Source organism: Epargyreus clarus, unplaced genomic scaffold (assembly GCF_041222505.1).
Source record: "Epargyreus clarus isolate Ecla_fem2 unplaced genomic scaffold, WU_Ecla_fem_2.2 ptg000001l, whole genome shotgun sequence".
NCBI lineage: Eukaryota > Metazoa > Arthropoda > Insecta > Lepidoptera > Hesperiidae > Epargyreus > Epargyreus clarus.
The window spans coordinates 5,096,742-5,117,091 of NW_027332209.1; the positions used below are offsets into that span (position 1 = coordinate 5,096,742).

At 35.7% G+C, this 20,350-nt stretch overlaps 1 protein-coding gene across 1 annotated transcript in view; it reads left to right on the forward strand.

Annotated features, from left to right (window-relative positions):
* The first annotated feature begins 976 nt into the window (after nt 1–976).
* The window catches only part of LOC140743571 (G-protein coupled receptor moody), a 130,470-nt gene continuing 111,096 nt past the window's right edge, over nt 977–20,350 (forward strand). The window contains exon 1 of the mRNA XM_073074964.1: nt 977–1,496. The gene's annotated coding sequence lies outside the window, so the exon portion shown is untranslated. The remainder of the gene's footprint in view (nt 1,497–20,350) is intronic.

Genomic DNA, 20,350 nt, shown 5'->3' on the forward strand with positions numbered 1-20,350 from the left:
AGTAATCAAAACCATTCTCGACGTCAGCATTGCCACTTTGCTGACATTAAGTCCTTTTATCAGTCTTTTATTGCCACCATTTGCTGATTCAGCTCATAAAATATGGATATAATTTCTCATATTCCCACTCTATTAAAAATATATGATATTTTATCGACACTTGCGTATTTCTAAAGGTTTTCGTTCGTACCGTTTTACGTTTGAAGTCAACTTGTGTAATGGATAAAGCAACGGAGCATACATCCCACCTAATGTTAAATGGTCAGTGACGCTATAAACGTGTGAATTCAACACGAAATCCGAATGATCGTTACAATATATTTCTCCTCCTAAAGTCTATGTACGAACTAATTCAATGTTACCTACCTTACCACACATATACAAGATTTAGTAAATAGTAGAATAGTAGTAGAGCCAAAAATGTAAAACCAACAAAAGTTATACAACCATATTATTTGTTTATTTTGTTGCAATTGACAAAAATAAGTATATTCCATCATAAGTATTTCCTATATCAATATATTACAAAACTGTAAATTCAATTTTGATCTTTACATGAAAATAAGTACAAATATCCTGCATATAGCTTCATTATAAAAACATGAATTACTTATATTAAATAGCTGCGTTAACAATAAACCATTCAATTTTAATATATCAGTACGTAATAATATTTATCAACAGCTTCGAAAAGTCTTTTACAAAGTTAATATTAATTTTACAATATTAAAAAAGAATTTATCAAGTAGGCCATGGGAGCTCAAAAGTTATAACAAAATAACCCTATTTATAAGTGTAGGCGCTGTTATAATTAAAATTACCGCCTAATTGTAGCGAAAGCTTTGTGGAGACCGCCATCCCTCATAAGTTTAGCGACCCCGCGATCAAAAAAGGCTGGGAGGCTGCGGCTAGTACATGCTCTTATTTTTCAGTACCCGATGAAATCTGGCCAGTCTTCAGTCGGCAGCCAGCCGTCGGTCACGAAGGTTGGGTGTACGCGAGATCGCTCCACGCCCGCGACGCGCCGCGTAAATAACATCGAGTGTTATCGAAAACATTTTTCAACAGTTTTATTCTTGATTTCCTTTGCCTGTGGCTAATGTGATCGTTTTCAGTGTAAAATAAACGATACAAAAACCTTCTTTGGTAATTTTAGTGACATTTTGGGAGTTAATAGTAATATATTAATTAGTTCGTAAACTATTTCCATTACATTAACATTCCAGTGAGCGTCGTAATTTGAAATTGGATCGAGTTACTTCGTTTGTAGAACTAACTTCTAAACCGAATTGAGAACAATTAAAGATTACAGTGACTATTGACGTTAATTCGCTGAAACACAAGTGAGAACTATAATGGTTGTGGTATTGTTTTGAAACTGTTGATCGGTTGTGTGGTATTCAATGTTTTGATGCTGCTTCCCGTGTAAGCGGAGGGCGGAAATCGAGCACCGACTCGAATACAGTCCGAAATAGCTTTAAATCAACGATTTCTGCGTAAGTTTACATTTGCTACGATGGTTCCTTGTAACAAATTTCTGTTCCTAATTTTCATTTTTTGATTGATGTGTTGATTGGATTAATCAAAACATTTTACTCTCTTTGGTCTGCTTATTTATTTGGACATAACTTTTACTTTGGAATATCGTTTGACACATTGCTCTATTTCCAAAAAATCAACACATTCTTGGTAATAACGAGATATTTTCTTCTACGAATTCTATTTATTGAAGTCAAATATTTTCATACATGAATATGAAACGAATGTTAAATTTTTAGTTTTCTTTAATTTATTCTGCAACGTGACTCTACATTATAATTACTTAATAAATATAATTTAAAGAAGAAAGAAAAAATTATAACATAAGTTCTACATAAGTGGTTTTCACAGTTTTCGACATAATTCTTTTATGTGTAGGTTTATTGTTTTACTTATTAATGTTGTACTTTTATTACTATTGTTACTAATTTTACATTAGTACCTACCTATTTATTCGCGTGTAGTAGTATTTAAATACTTATCATTAGTGTAGTGGTACAGTCACATCACACTAAATTATGTACCTATGTTGTAAATATATCAAAATGAATAAATGTATAAACCACATAATTTATTTAAGCGCTTTAACAGTAGCAAATCAATGTATATTATTATGGTATATTAAAGGTAAAATTAATTATCACTTGCTTAAACGGTGAAGGAAAACATCGTGAGGAAACCTGCATACCTAAGAGATAAAAATCTTAAAGGTATGTGAAGTCTACCAATACGCACTTGGCCAGCGCGGTAGACTATGGCCTAATCCTTCTCATTCTGAGAGGAGACCCGTGCCCAGCAGTGGGACAGTAATGGGTTGATGATGATGAAAGGTAATATTCAGATCTTATCGTAAGTTAATAATCACTCTATTTAAAAGCAAATATTACTTAGTGGCGTGGTCTTGGGCCTTTCATCAGTTTCATCCTGGAAGTAAATTATTACTACCTAAATATGAATATTACATATATTTTATCTATACTCTATCTTTACGAATATATAGGTACAATTTAAGTATATGTTTCTAACGCCAAATATAACAGCCAATTACCAAATGTAAATTATTTTTCTTTTTTAAAAATTATATTGTTAAAGTTTGTATCTATGTGTTTGTTTGCTACGGCTAATCTTCAAAGTGGCTAGACCGACTTTGAGAAGACTTTCACTGGCAGTTAGCCGATGAGTTTCTGCGGCTACTTTTATTAAATAAAAATAAATGAGGGTTCTACGAAAAAAAATAAAAGCCCATGAAATCACCCGAGTAATTACACTTTCTAACTCGGGTAAATCCACGAGGCATAGCTCGTCTTAACTAAAATAAGACAGAATATGTGTATACAATATGTATATATCTCAATAAATATTATCGTTTATTTCATGAAAAACTTAAGACATAAATAACAAGTAGTAGCAAAAACTTCACTCATTCATTCATAAGACACGTTGAAAATGTTATTCATAACAAAAACATTCAAGTTAAGTAACAACTCTAATTTTGGCACCCACGCTGGTTTTACAAGAATTTGTAACTAAATTTATTTACTTTGCATCTACGCAGTACCAGTAGCACTACCATGAGTTTACAAAAGTATTACTCGCTAGCGACTGCGTAAAATAAATGTATGAAAAATTGTACAGCGCCTCTGGTGGTTACTCGTAGAACTACAATCCGTAGTGGCGTAACTCGATACGTAAAAAACCTATCGAAATCAAATCGCTAGCGAATGTCATTATGATCTATTGCCATACAAATTCAATCCCATGAGTCATTAATTTGACAGACGTTGTCAAGAAATACCGTAACGATAGTAGTTATGTTATTCACTAGCAAAATGACAATAGTTTTCTATTTACAATTTCTATAGTGGCGTTTCTATGCCAACTCATGGTAGTGCTACAGTAAGTAGCTTTGACGATAAAGCCTCTTATGAATATGCATCGCGCAGGTGGACAAAGGCTTAGTGGCAAGGTATCATGCTCTTCGCAGTCACGAAATACATGGTATATGTATCATACCTAAAGTGACCATACGCCCCGTTTTGAACGGGACAGTCCCTTTTTTCGATGCTTCGTCCCGTTGTCCCCGAAATAAACCTCGGGACACAAAATTGTCCCGTTTTCAAAATGACAATAAGGATAACTATATAGAAAATTTTCGCCGTCTTGAATTTCTATTAACGTCTAATTAAGTAACAGTAAAAAGAAAAAAGGAAGGGGTGATCCATTTATCAATTTCGAAAAGAGCCCCACACTTTTTCCACTATTATACTATTTACTGTTCCTTAAATGATTCGTAGATTGAAAATTATTTTCTACTTTCTTAGTTGATTTTATCATAAAAGCGTGTTTTTTTGTAGTTTTTTTTAACTATATTTTTTCAAGTAAAAATAAATTGACATAAAGAATTGATGACTAAGCTGGAACGCCCCTGAGGACTAAGTTGGAACGCCTTGGAAAAGTATGCCTTACCACACCCTTCAAACCAGAACACAGTAGTGCTTATTACTGTTGTTAGTAGACAGAAATTGGTGTGGCGGTGGTACCGCCGGAGTCGAACCACAAAGGGTTCCTTTCAAGAATACCTAGTAGAACTTTTATTCCATAAAAAACATATAAAAAATCTCTAACATATATGTTAGACTACTATTTTAAATTCAGAACGTAAAGTTCTCTTACCTTATTTACCAACAACGAATACTCTCCCAAGTTAAACTACAAAGCACTGAATAAAATGGATAGATGAAGAGCCGACAGGTCACGTGCCCTCGCCATTTAGCGTCAGATGGGTTGTTTCTCACCTCCACCGAATGCTTCTTAAATTAAAGAGAATAAGTAAACCTGTCGCCTTGTCGGGGTTTTACCGCTCGGCCATAGACTTGGGCTTAGCGACAAGCGGCGCGACAAGCGGCGCGATTTTTGTCCGATCGTCATTTATTTTGCACCGCGCACCGCTATCGCCTGTCGGCTCCGTGTCCGCTGTCCACGTGACATGCTTGCTACATTTGTTTGTTCTGTACGTTTGTCGACTGCCTTTCGCTGTCGCTTATCGCAGAAAATCCGTGGCCGAGTGGTTTGATTGGTTGGCTATTATCGCTTGAGCACATGGTAAATTTACATCCGTTACTAATATTAAATCTATGTAATCTTTTGCCTACTATCAATTTTCAAATCATGATCTTCGCTTAACGAAAATTGAATAGAATACCTTATAGAATGGTCGGCATTAGTGTATATGCGCCTGTCCAATTGCGCAGACGATCAACTGTTGACAGATTTTTCTAATAAAAGCAAACATGAACCGCTGCACTCTAGTTGGTCGTCCAAATGACAAATTGGACGACTGAGCTACAGCGGCTTAAGTAACAAGATGGGAGCCTAACTATCGCTTACGCGATTGTAGCCAATGTGCTATCGGTCTTAAGTGAAATAATGAATAGGGGAATGAATAATGGTTGTATGTAGCGAACAAGTGAACGAGAGAAGTGTGGGATAGCGAGATTAGATAGCGCATTAGTATTCGTAAGAGTATAAGAGAGTATATTATAATAGCAACGTTAACCGCTACTGTATTTTATTTTGGTGTACTTTTATAGGTGTGGCAAAGCAAAAATAGTACATTTTATTCTTAAGGGGAGCAACTAATCTGTGCTTCACTTCAAGTTGGTGTTCAATTCTATTTTAGGTTGATTGCAAATTTTATATTAAAATGGCGTATTACCAACATACCGATCTGGTACTCTAACATGGCAAACATGTAATTTTGAGTCTGTCTTTTTTATGCCTTTATGTGAGTTTATAACACCCATAACCCAACTTATACTGGTTTGAGGCTGTAAGTCTGGAATTTGAAGGTGTTATAAACCCATGTGGTTCGACTACAGCGGCACTACCGCCACAGCTATTTCTGTTTCATAAGAGCAGTGTTAAGCGATGCTGTGTTGTGGTTTGAAGGGTGTAGTAAGGAAGACATATTTTTCCGAGGCGTTCCAGCTTAGTCCTCAGGGGTAGCGGCGCATCTGTGGCCGACCTAAGGTAGGAATATCTAATCCTATCTGGGGATGATTCTGTATCACATACAGATGTCGATGGGCAGCAGTAGCCACTTACCATCAGCGGACTGCATGCTCGTCTCCTCCTATATTATACTCGCATACTCCTATATAATAAAAAATGTAATTATTTTTTTTTAATTAATTATTTTTTTTTATTACTGTAAATATTTTTATTTCTATTTGTTTTAAATTTAGTTTAAGTATATTTCATAATAAAATTAAGTGTTTATATTGTAAAAATGAATTAAATAAAAAAGCTCTTTATAAAAAATGTCATATTTCATTTGTTATATAAGTACCATCATAAACACATGTGATAGAGTAGTGTAATCATGATGCGGATTAAGACATTAACTACACAAACCTATAGGGACTCGGGGATGAACCCAACTAATCCGGTGTCGTTTCGCTTAATGATCGGGAATGTAACGTCTCGAAAGGAAACATGTATATTGTAAACATATATGTAGTATGTTGGTTATAATTTTTACATTTGATGCACGACCGATAGGATATGAGAGAACCCCTTTGGTACGGGGTACTGAAGGCTTGTCTTATGAGAAGAGATACTGTGATTCTTACCGCGTGGCGGAGTTTACCATACCGGTCTAACGGGCAAAGCAAAGCGTAGAAAGCGTCTTTTTTATGATTAGATATCTGCCTGACGTTGGCAACATATATGTTGCTACCCTTGAGTACTAAACTGAAACCCTTCGGATATGACTTTTTTTCCACACCATTCAAAACGGAACTCAACAACGCTTAACACTGCTGTTATAAGGTGGTGATAGGGATAGCTCTGGTGCTTCCGAAATTGAATCACGAAGTCTTACAACCTTTAAGATGTAGGTTCTTAATTTAGTCTATTTTCTTCCACACAAAAACAATTTATTAAGCCTACACGGAAGTCCAATGTTAGCAAATCTAATTGATGTAAAATTTATACATTCAAGGGTACGGGACTTGTAGAACGAAGTTTGGGATTGATTTAAATGAGGCTTCCGGGTCTAATCCGTAGCTGCCTAGCATTTTGATGATAGATTTTGATCTCTGTTATAAGTAGTTTTGTGCATGGCTCTATAGCATATATTTTTTATTATATATTTTTCACCCTTATAGTGCCTCTTATAGTGGTCCGTGCCAAGCGTACGGAGGAAGGGAGGAAATAAAAGTGAAACAATTTTTGTAACGGAAAATTGTTAGCTGGATTAAAAATAAATATTCCAAAAGCAAGCATGTATTTATTTATTTTATCTTTATTTATTTAATAATTGGTTTACCCTTTTTATTATTATTGTTTTTCGATTGTAAACACTTACTCCTATTTTAAGTTTTCTTTTATAATAACTGTTGATGTTAAATAACTTCGAAGTAATTATTTGTTAAGAGTTTATAAGAGACACACTATATCTTATATTACACTAACTGACTCGGCAAACGTTGTGTTACCATATAAATAAAAAAATGTCAAGGGTGAACAACCCTTATCACTTAGGAGTATGAAAAATAGATAGTAGCCGATTCTCAGACCTACTGAATATGCATATAAAATTTGGTGAAAATCGGTTAAGCCGTTTCGGAGGAGTACGGTAACTATCATTGTGACACGAGAATTTTATATATAAGATTATACTAGTTAAGTAAACAAGTTTTAAATGAATCAACCGTGTAAATATGAAACAAAAAGAAGTGTTTCATTGTATTTCTCTCGACGTAATGGATTTGCGGAATCCCCACGTCCGTGCATTGTTTCAAACGAAATCTCTTTCGTCTTTCACATAAAGATTAGACGATTCTACTGAATATTATTTCTACTTGTTGTACAAAATTGTACATTGTATAAAATAATTTAAATTCTGAGCTTGTTTCTAGAGCATGTATATTAGAGACAGCAAGAGAACGAAAATTCTTGGACAGTTTTCATATAATGAAGTTACGTAACCCCTGCAAGTTACACAAAAAATGAATTTGTTTATCATTTATTACATATATACTTATTTGGCGAGGTACACATAGCCGGGAGTCTAACTTGGAAACCTCTGCGTGTCAGACTTGCATGACTTCGTTATATTTTTAGCGTTGAATTTGGTGACCGCATTTTTCAAAGTACTTAATACTAAGATCATCATCATCATCATCATCAACCCATTAACGTCCCACTGCTGGGCAAGGGTCTCCTCTCATAATGAGAAGGATTAGGCCATAGTCCACCGCGCTGGCCAAGTGCGTATTGGTAGACTTCGCATACCTTTGAGATTTTTTTTATAAATCTTTCAGGTATGCAGGTTTGCTCACGATGTTTTCCTTCACCGTTTAAGCAAGTGATAATTAACTTCTAATACAATCGCAAAACCTCGACTATGTATTATAGTCATTCGCTGACAACTAACGGCGACAGCTATCCTCCCTTACCGGCTGTCGCTCGTATGTTACCACCCTAAGATGTACACCTCATTATAAAGCGGCCATTACAGAATAAACCTCCTGTAATAAGTTACCAAGCGTGTTCTACATTCACCTCAACCACCCTTCCTAAGACTGATTGTAAGCCAGAATATTAAACTACCCGAGGCCAATTAGACACACCCCTGAGGGTTGCAGATTTAGGGTAAACTTAGAGTAATTTGCTTTTGCGCGCCTCTACTTTTAGTATGTATTTAATCGCTCCCTCAAGGGCCTTTTCTAAAAGGGTGTGTCTAGCTCTTGAAAGTACAAACGGTACTTTCTCAAGGGTTGTTTATGTTTATTATGACCGATTTAGAGGTTTAAAAATATTTTGCGTTTTATAAAAATATTTAATTTTTAACGCTAGGAAATTCTGTAGGAATGTAGGTACCTACTCCACTTCATATTTTTTATAAAGATCATAAGGATAAACAGTAAAGTATATATATTTTTTTAATAATATGGAATTAGCAGACGAGCATGCAGTCCACCTGATGGTAAGTGGCTACTACCGCCCATGGACATCTGTAATCAACCCCAGATAGGATTAGATATTCCTACATGAGGTCGGCCACAGATGCGCTGCTATTACCTAACACTGCTGTTATTAGGCAGAAATAGGTGTGGCGGTGGTGCCGCCGGAGTCGAACCACAAAGGGTTCTACCACCTTCACGCAATGCAAAAAAGATAAACAGACAGAGATACATACATTTATTTACACAGAGATTAAAGTAGTAATAGCCTACTATTACCGGTCCGAAGTTCAATGCCCCGAAACCTTTGGTATTTCGGAGTTTTGGATCACAAATTAACTATGACCTAGACCCTTGTAATTCTGAGACCCGGGTTCAACCGGGTTGACGGGATTCCGTCGCTAGGCTTTCAGAACTTTCTGGAACTGTGACAAGTGCCTAAAGTTGAAGCAATTAAAACAAATAAGACGTCAACCCATTACTGTCTTACTGCTGAGTTTTCATCCTTCAGTAAGAAGTATTTAGGCTTTAGTCCATGCTGGCTTAGTGCGGATCAGTTTCACACATGTAAAAGAAGTATTTCCTCAGTTCTTTTTAAAGTAAATAGGAATCGAGCATGAAGTCGACCTAACTGTGCTTACTTCTGCTCATAAATATCTGTAATCAACACCAAATAAAAAATTAGTCCTCTCTGAAGTTGGTCACAAGTGCGTTGTTATCCTTGATAAGTAATGTAGAATGTCGTGGATAAATTCACCTTTCAAAATTTTCAGATATGCAGCTTTCCTCATTCAATATGCGTATAACTTCAAAGAACATGAAGCCTAGGATTTGAACCACGGATCCCTAGATTGAAACTATTGAGAGGCCGAATTTCAAAATACCAGGCTAACATAACACAGTGAGAATTTATTGAGGAGCTTACGAAAACCTTTGAGCTGCGGACTACTTACGTAACGTTGTAAAGAGCATTGAAGATAGCACGAATTACAATCCTGTTTACACCTTGCTTCCTTTTACTACAAATCCCTTGGGATTTCTGCAACACATCCCCGGAATTCTTTGCCTCTATCTATAGGCTGATATAAATGTAAAATCTTCTTACATACCAAAGCGTTTCCGTGATATGTAACGTATTCTACTTTCCTACTTTTACTTCTGTATATTACCGTACATTTCCGTTGAAATGTGTGAAACGTGTAAAATGTCCTGTTATTTATGAGTACGCCTTACCTACATAAATAAAAAAACAGATTTCTCCTTTTGTTCTTTACATAAGGTTTTGATAAATTAAATTATTTATTTTTGTGCAGGTTTTTTTCTTTTTCAGGAATTCACTATGGAAATACTTACAATAATAATCTCATATCTAGATTAACATTAAAATAGACAATCATATTTACATAACTATGATAAGTATTTCTTCTTACCGTCTTTTAATTATAACGGCATTCCAACAATAGTCCAGAGATTGAAGAAATATTAAAATTCTACAAAAAACATTTAGTTTATTCTTGCTACATTGAATTCTGCTAAGTCAAATGCCAAGCGTAATTGCAAGTTTTCCTGTTGTATTTTTTATTTTTTAAATAGTTCCGTTATTGGCAATATCTTTATTGAAACTTGCAAAACCCGCCAGTTTGTGTAGAACTCAAATGATCTATAAAGTTAAGCGACGTCTAGTGCGCTCGGGAGTCGGATGGGTGACCAGTAGTAGCCTAAGTTTAGATGAGTTTCCTTGTTTCAGAGGGCACGCTAAGGCTAAGCTATCGGTAATAGTTGTTAACATCGGATAACAATCGTTAAAACCTTTATAGGCCTTATCAGTTCTACTAGTGGGATACAAAAAATGCACACTAATCAGTAACAAAAAGGATAGTAATTTATTATTTTGAAATAATGACAAAACAACCTTAAACCTTAATATACCGTATAGGTACCCTCGACATACCATTAGAAACATTTTTTATGTTACTGTATGCAGAACGAATGTCCTCAAACACTCCCCTTTGCCACGAATGTGCTCTGAATACAATAGACTCGCTGCACTTATTAACGAAATTGATATATTCCACGACTCAGGCGCGCAAGCCTGAGAAAAAAGCTTACCGCACATTTCTGCAAATAAACTACAGAACAATACTTTATATTAGTTATTTAGTCTATAAACTTTATACTATATTTATACTTTATATTATGATCGTCTATATTTAGCATTAACAAAGATGTACGCACCTGTAACTGGCATGCATGCACCAGTCTACGTGTTTAGAATAAGTTTGTATAATATACATATATTGTATGTAATGCTGTTGGTGTGTCTTTAATAAATAAATAAATAAAAACAAAATGAAACAAAAGAATAAAGATTAAGTAACTAAAAATTCAAAAATGTTTTAATCAGACTGCATTATGCGCTTTTATCATTATTGTACCCATATGTATATTATGCATTATAATTAAATTCACAGGTCATTTATAGCTCATTATACCACAGTTTACATATAGTAACATTCGATTCTAATAAAGGCGGATGTTTTTCTACACATTCATGAAACAGTGCCAAACGTGCGCTTGTTACTTTTCCGTCGAGTACTCGTTACACGGTACAAACTGCTTACAGCTGCTTACTGCTGCAGTTTATCCTTTTCCTTTCTTCCTTTCTAATATTATAAATCCGAAAGTAACTCTGTCTGTCTGTCTGTCTGTCTGGTTGTCTCGTCTTCACGCCTAAACCACTGAACGGATTTTAATGAAATTTTGTACAAAGATAGTCTGAGACCCGAGAAAGGACATAGAAGAGTTTTTATCCCGGAAATCCCACGAGAACTAGGGATGGCGATCTAACATCGATTAATTGGAGAATCGATCTTCTGGACCAAAAAAATCGATTATTTTAATCGATATTAGTAAGGATTGAATCGTAAACTATGCATTTGATCAAGTGATGATCTTTAGCAAAGTTGTTGTCCATTAGCCCACGAAGGTTTCAGAGTTGGTATGACCAATTTTCGCCAGATGGCGCCACTGTCATTCCAATGAAGGTAAGAATTTTCAGTTTTATGTACCTATGTTAGTATGTCATATTATTTTCTTTTAAACGCGGGCGAAGCCGCGGGCAGTAACTAGTACTTTCTAAGGTAAGAAAAAGTGCAATTTCCGCAAACTGTTTCCCTAACCACCAGCCCAACTATTTCTGCATAAAAACAGCAGTGTTAAGCACCGTTGTATTCCGATTTGAAGGACGTTGTAAGGGAATTATATGGGCGTTCCAAGTTTGTCCTCAAGGGTGGCTGTGCGCCTGTGACCAGCCTCTGTTGAGACTATAGTCTTGACAATAGATGTCTAGATGAGTAACAATTTTCAACAGGTGGACTACATTCTCGTGTGCTACTTCTAGTGCTCAGGAAATCTTTATTTACATTCATCTTTGTCCGGAGATTGAACCCAGAACCAATATTATAACAATTGCAGTAAGCTAGTCTTTACGATAAGGTTTTTTATACAGTGTCTATAACTTAGTCCCCCGTGAATCTCTTGAAGATAAAACAAGGTAAACCATTAGTTTGTTTACATTCAAAATGGGTCTTCCATCACTATCAGATATTCACGTTATCAACCCATTATTGTCCCACTGCTGGGTATGGGTCTCCTCTCAGAATGAGATGGAATAGGTCATAGTGCACCGCGCTGGCCAAGTGCGTATTAGTAGACTCACATACCTTTGAGATTTTTTTTATATCACCGTTTTAAGCAAGTGATAATTGATTTCTTATACGCACTTGACTTTGAAAAATCAGAGGTGCCTATGATTTGATCCTCGGACCCCTCGTTCGAGAGGCCGTATCAAAAGCAGTGATAGCTTAATGGTTTAGAAACTCATGTAAACCATCTACCTATGTTAAAGAAATAAATATTATTGATTTTGATTTTTTGATTTTAATATCTATTATTTAACTTAGTTCTCCGTAAAACTCTTGTAGATAAAACAAGGTAAATGACCATTAGTTTGTTTACATTCAAAATGGGTCTTCCATCAGTATAAAATGGCGTAAAATAATTATTTGCTTTTAGACGGCGTCGTAACCGGGATTTGTATTAAAACTTCATTATGAAGGTAAATAAAGGCTGATCAGATAATCTCAAAATTCTGTAGCAGTCTCCGCCAAGACAACCGTAATTATAGTACAGATAATATTCTACTGGGCGTTTATTAAGGCTAAATTATTAATATTAGGTATACGTTATAATATATATTTGAAGGTGGTAGAACCCGTTGTGGTTCGACTCCGGCGGCACCACCGCCACACCTATTTCTACCTAATAACAGCAGTGTTAAGCGCTGCTGTGTTCCGGTTTGAAGGGTGTGGTAAGGGAGACAGACTTTTCCGAGGCGTTCCAGCTTAGTCCTCAGGGGTAGCAGCGCATCTGTGGCCGACCTTAGGTAGGAATATCTAATCCTATCTGGGGTTGATTACAGATGTCCATGGGCGGCAGTAGCCACTTACCATCAGGTGGACTGCATGCTCGTCTGCTACTCCTATATTATTAAAAAAAAAATGTATATGTCCTATATCTCTCTCATTCTTAGAGGAGACCCGTGCCCAGCAGTGAGACAATAACGTGATGATGATGATAATGATGATAATATATATGTTAGGTATCGTATCGTATAGCATGTTAGCTGCACCATTTTGTCTCCGTAAATAAAGGATTCTTTAAAAGCTTTTACACTCACAGCCCCATATAGGATTCCTTGTGTCGTGGTTGCCAAGGACAGAAACAGAAATCTAAGTTTATCATTATTTTGGATATTTACTTGGCCGGGGATCGAACCCGGGACCCTCTGCGCGATGAGTATGGTGACCGTTCCGCCACACATCTAAATCACGCAACCAATTTTCACACAACGCATTCTGAAGGCGGTAGAGCCGTTTGTGGTTCGACTCCGGCGGTACCACCGCCACACCTATTTCCGCCTTATAACAGCAGTGTTTAGCGCTGTTGTGTTCTAGTTTGAAGGGTGTGGTAAGGGAGATATACTTTTCCGAGGCGTTCCAGCTTAGTTATCAGGAGTAGCGGCGCATCTGTGGCCGACCCCAGGTAGGAATATCTAATCCTATCTGGGTTTGATTACACATGTCCATGGGGGGCAGTAGCCACTTACCATCAGGTGGACTGCATGCTCGTCTGCTACTCCTATATTATATAAAATAATAATAATTATTATGTACCACATTTACCTAAAAACTAGGCACAGCAGAGTCACTATACTCTATACAAAATAATTGTTTGCTTCGATCCGGGCGACGTAAGCAGGATTTGTATGAAAAGTTTATTATGAAGATAAATAATGGAAGACGATCAGATAATCTTTGTATTCTGTAGGCAAGACCCCAGTTATTACAGCCTGTAGTTTATTATGAAGCTAGTTTATAGGAACATAATGCCATATTTATAGAAGTACCTGATACTTCTTATAAGATAAAGTAGTAAATGATGCGATACACCATAGTAAATGATGGTTAGTGGACACTGCGGTCTATGGACTTTCGTTACTATCTTTATATAGATGTTTGAAGCCGATTTCTGGTGCGCCACAATTTCTATTCTTATGAGTTATTAATCTATCCAATGTTTTGTCGACCAAATATCGAAATTTTACAATTTCTGCCTCTTAAAAAGTAACAAATGAAGTAGGGTTAGCAGACTTTGGGTAGGCAGAATTTGGATAGTTTCATTTGAATGTAAAATGGTCGCCTAATATTATGTATTTTGAAGGTGGTAGAACCCTTTGTGGTTCGACTCCGGCGGCACCGACGCCACACCTATTTCTACCTAATAACAGCAGTGTTAAGCGCTGCTGTGTTCCGGTTTGAAGGGTGTGGAATGGGAGTAAGACTTTTCCGAGGCGTTCCAGCTTAGTCCTCAGGGGTAGCGGCGCATCTGTGGCCGACCTCAGGTAGGAATATCTATACCTATCTGGGGTTGATTACAGATGTCCATGGGCGGCAGTAGCCACTTACCATCAGGTGGACTGCATACTCGTCTGCTACTATTATATTATAAAAAAAATGAACCTACTACTATTTTCAATCAAATTACTTACTTATTTAACATCCCCATTCCTTTTAATTACTACAATACTAAATCATTCACATAGTGAAGTCAAAAGTGACCTAAATCATTACTCAGTTTGTTCAATTAATGTTAAAATGACGCTTGAAAAAGACTTCAGTTATTTTCCACTACCATTCAATAGCACATGACTTTTGATTTATGATATCCAGATTTCACCATTCCATTGGTTTGTCTCAAAATAAAATATACGTTTATATCAGACATCCGATAAATAGTTCTGCAATAAAAAAACATTCTGACTATTTTATGATCAATACAATAATGATCGGAAAAACCCGTAACCGAGCACATTTTTTAAAATTGCTAAATTAAATACCCCTATAAATACATTTTAGTAAAACATATAGATGTCAAAATAATATTTACAAACGTATATAAAACAACCAATTCTACTTGTAACATTTGATTTTTTCTGATATTACATCAGACTAATATGTGTTATGTAAAGAAATAATATTACTACAAATATTAAGACGCGCTTCAAAGAGCCAATTAACATGGACATACGTTGGATGGTACATTTAATTATATATGTGGGCGCGCCGGTAGGTAGATCTACAATGGTATTTCGATTCAACTAATTTAACCAATATTTATAAAAATATAGTTAAAATAATTAAATGAATAAGCGTTAATGCCACCATAGTAACAATAACACCCAAGCAAAACACCAAACAGTTCAGAGCACCACCGTGCCGTGCCCACTATTGGACAACTTCTGATCTGTTGACAGTTGCGCGCCCCTTTTTTATACCATGATACGGGTAGCCAATTGTTAATACGGAGCGGTATTTCGAAATTAATATCATGTGATTTTAAAAACAGAATATTTATATATATGAAATGAAGCATTCTCCCACACGGCCATTCTGACGAGCAGCCGTTACGGCTCGCGAACAAAAGTTTAAAAAAATCAAATTCAATAATATTAAAGAAGTGGATAAACTACTTTAGATTCGCGGATAATACAGTCTTAACTTTAACCACAGAAGCCAAATCTCATGGTACACAAATTGCAAAACACGTAACTTTAATTGGTTAACCCCATAACCGGTGTCTAATAGTGTAAATAAATGGTCGTGTCACATGAAAAGAACTGCCAAATCACATGGCTGATGTCAAGTCACATGACATCATAAATTCGCTAAGTCACATAGCTTACGTACATAATTGATTATTATCTGAAAATAATTGCCAAATCACATGGCTAATGTCAAGTCACATGACATCATAAATTCGCTAAGTCACATAGCTTACGTACATAATTGATTATTATCTGAAAAGAATTGCCAAATCACATGGCTGATGTCAAGTCACATGACATCATAAATTCGCTAAGTCACATAGCTTACGTACGTAATTGATTATTATCTGAAAAGAATTGCCAAATCACATGGCTGATGTCAAGTCCCATGACATCATAAATTCGCTAAGTCACATAGCTTACGTACGTAATTGATTATTATCTGAAAAGAATTGCCAAATCACATGGCTGATGTCAAGTCCCATGACATCATAAATTCGCTAAGTCACATAGCTTACGTACGTAATTGATTATTATCTGAAAAGAATTGCCAAATCACATGGCTGATGTCAAGTCCCATGACATCATAAATTCGCTAAGTCACATAGCTTACGTACGTAATTGATTATTATCTGAAAAGAATTTCCAAATCACATGGCTGATGTCAAGTCCCATGACATCATAAATTCGCTAAGTCACATAGCTTACGTACGTAATTGATTATTATCTGAAAAGAGTTGCCAAATCACATGGCACTCGGGTTATTATCAAACATAAACGTGACTGTTGGCCAGACAATCATCGATATGCAAGACAATCCCGATAACACAGAACTTACAATCCACATACCGTTCCAAAGTTCGCAGGTACTCAAGAGAAACACAAAGTTTTTACCAGATTTTTGACTGTCGATACTGTCATTGCTTCACAGGGTTCACAGTCATCTGACATGTTCAAATAGTTTCCTTTCCATAGCACATGTTCTCGTAGTCTGAAAACACATTACATTATATGTATAGTCAATAATTATATACGAAATAACGAGAGAGCTCCGCGTTTTCGTTCATGGTTTGAGAGTAAAATCTACAGATCTTTTCGTTTGGCTCGCTTAAATCTATGGCATAGTCTTCTGCGTCGTCCAAACGTACACTGGGTAGACTCCAGATACCCTTGAGAATATATTTCCTGTAAGAACCCCGATGTGTAGTTCTTCACGATGTCTTCCTTTACCGAATTTATTATAATGTGTCTGACTATCTCGGACAGGATTTCTTGAAAATCATTAATGCCTTTTAAGTCAGCTCATTTGACTATGACAAAATTTTATAAGAAACTATTCGAGACCTGCTCAAAACCATGCACGAGTGCTTTTCTTATTTAGAACTGTAAACAAATAAGCTGTAACAAGCATAAAAATAAAAAAGTAAAAGTTAATTTCAAACCGAAAAACCTGATGTCTACAACACAAATGTGTGAAAATAATAATAAAGTGAATTGTCACGTTCAAAACAGTTTTAATGTCAACTTTACATACAGTAAAGAAAATATCAGAGCAGCAAGTACTCCGTGGTCGTTATTCTTAATAAAATAATTAAAATACTATTGCCTTACCATAACATGAGCTATAGTTCGTACCGTTCATGTGATGACGTCAAATGCCAACGAAATAACACTCTGAAGTCCACAGTTACATTACAACGAAAACCAGGTCATTAAACGTAAAAAGTTATTGGAGTCATCCTACCTTCATTATATTATTTACCTTATATCATTTTACTTTTACCTTGATTATTACAATTACCTTCGTTTGTGCGATAGGCATTGCTGCAAACAAAATCTTTACCACACAATAATGATCACACATTGCAGAGTCCAATTTGACAGTAGTGTATGTACTCTTGTCTCTTTTTCTTTTTGCAGTATTCGATTTTTTCGAATTTTATCAGAACTTGCAGTAGGTATATAATTGCTCGTCCGAACCTGACTTTGACTTATAAATCTGCAAAGATATACATTTTAATTCGTAGAATAACAAACAGCGGTCGAAACAGTATGAACGCAAAATAATAACGAATATTTTCTGGTATGAACCGCGAGTTCCAATACAATATCTGATAATAATAGAATTACCTATTTCAATTTAATATAACACATACGTTACAGTATCTGTTATCACCAGAAATTGTGAATAACTTCCAAAAGTTATTGTAATTAACCATTTGCAAGAATAATAAGTATACCTACGAATACCGTTATTTCGTCCCGGATAATATTCGCTCACACACAAAAACTTTAAACCAAATTTTAGAAGTAGCAGACAAGCATGCAGTCCACCTGATGGTAAGTGGCTACTGAGGCCCATCAATATCTTCAACACAGCAGAGCCTAACACTGCTGTATGGTATTGGTATTGCCGGACCATAAAAGTTTCTACCACCTTTATAACCTTTATCTGCTTGAGTGTAACGACGACAAAATTATGAATAGGAGAAAAACACGCCGAATTGTTTCGTATAATATAAACATTGCGTGCGTGAATATTCTGAATTTGTTATATCCACAGCCGTATATCTAGACGTAATGTCGTCATCTACACAGTTACAAAACTAAATAAAATAACAATAAACTCCTTATGTCAATGAATAATTAAAACATTTAGATTGTTAGCTAGATTACATGATGGTATAGTTGACTTACCACTGTTAAAGTATTCACTAAAGGTACCAACATAATATAATTTCACACGTAAAGTCTAGGATCGTGATGTACGTCATCTCGAAAGGTATTATTTACTATGACACAAAATAAGAAAGAAGATCCAATAACAATTTAAACTACTGTAAAACAAGTACAAACTTTAAGTTATTATTAAAAATACTTGATCGACTCCGAGCGAGGCTGATGAATTGTCTTTATTAAATTAAACCTTTAAACACATTTGACCGATCAAAATGCTTACAGCTTTGCACCAGTCAGCTAAGCTTCGATTCTCTTTACTTCTGCAATTTTTAAAGTGAATAGCAAGTAATAGTTACACGTTATGTCACAAAACAATGTTAAAAACACAGAAGACTAAATGTTTATTAATAAGTTATAACTTAATTCACCTTTTTTTTTTTTGCCTAGTCCAATACACCATTTGGGGTGATGCGAACATTACCAAACTCCTTTTCTTCAGCTTTACCTTAATGTATGCTTCGCAACTTGTAACCTTTATAAACCAATAACCAATAACCAATAACTTTAAATACCCAAATTTGTAAGAGCACAAAGTCGCTTACCGATAAACAACTTACTGACTCACCACCAGAATCTAAATGTTACATTTTCATTCAATTTTGGTCCACGTCTACGGCCATCACAAGTCAAGTGTTGTTACAAAACCCCCAATAAGCAGCTTTCATTTTAGTTACAGATTCTGGGAACAAGCGCTAGGTAAATATTATTAGATAGCATCCTACTAAAAATGACAAGCGCTGGTTGAGAGTACACCTTTCAATGAGCACAATACATATCTCACTATCACGGTGTTACAGGTGAAACTAGAAATAAAACTTACGAAATTCACGGGCCATGGAATTGCGATGGCAAAAAGTATGCTACCTGATTTATCAAACCTTTTACTTCAAAAATAATCTTCATTGTGACTAGTTTTATTTTAAGACTGGGAGTTTATTACGAATGTTAAATGCATTACAACGAATACATACAAAAGATATCAGAACTTGTATTCACAATCTTATAATATTTTTTTGCAGCGTAATAATTTAAAAGAATATGATCGCTATTCATCTACTTATTTAGCATAAGTAAGCATCGCCTCTTAATGAGTTGCTATAAGCAACGAAACTGTGAAAAGCATAGTTGAAATTACTCGAAATTTTAAAAACCCAAAACATTTCTAAAAAAATGTCGGTACCTACACGTATGATTGTTATTTTTTTCGCGCATAACCAAACATTTTCATATTAGTGATTCTTATAATCTTTAATAACTTTCAAAAAGCAAAAAAAATAGCAAGTTTAACAATCGAAAATATAAAAACCATTGGTTTGATCATACCGGAGCGCCAATCGTTCGCCAATGAGTCTCGGCGCCAATGAGTCTTAATTACGTAGACAGTTAACATGGATGATGCTAACCACCTTCCACCTCCTCAATTTTCATACCCAAGCTTGCGGTACCCAAGCTTGCGGTTGCTTTCACACGCTTGCTAAAATAATGCACACAAAATTATTACAATATTTAGACAAACCGTACACGTTACTCACGCAACCGGTTTCATCATGTGTTTCACACACAGCTCCTCCAGTGTCGAAAGCCTTGTCCATATCGCCTCCATTGCGCGTCCCAAACTGTCGTCAGGAGTACAGCCACGATAAATTCTTCAGTAGAACACTTCCTATACACGCGGTTGATTTATCTTCTGTTACCGTTACTTTAAAACTATTACGTAATAAAAGGGCGTATCCTATCCCGATTCTGATGTGGGCGCGCCGGTAGGTAGATCTACAATGGTATTTCGATTCAACTAATTTAACCAATATTTATAAAAATATAGTTAAAATAATTAAATGAATAAGCGTTAATGCCACCATAGTAACAATAACACCCAAGCAAAACACCAAACAGTTCAGAGCACCACCGTGCCGTGCCCACTATTGGACAACTTCTGATC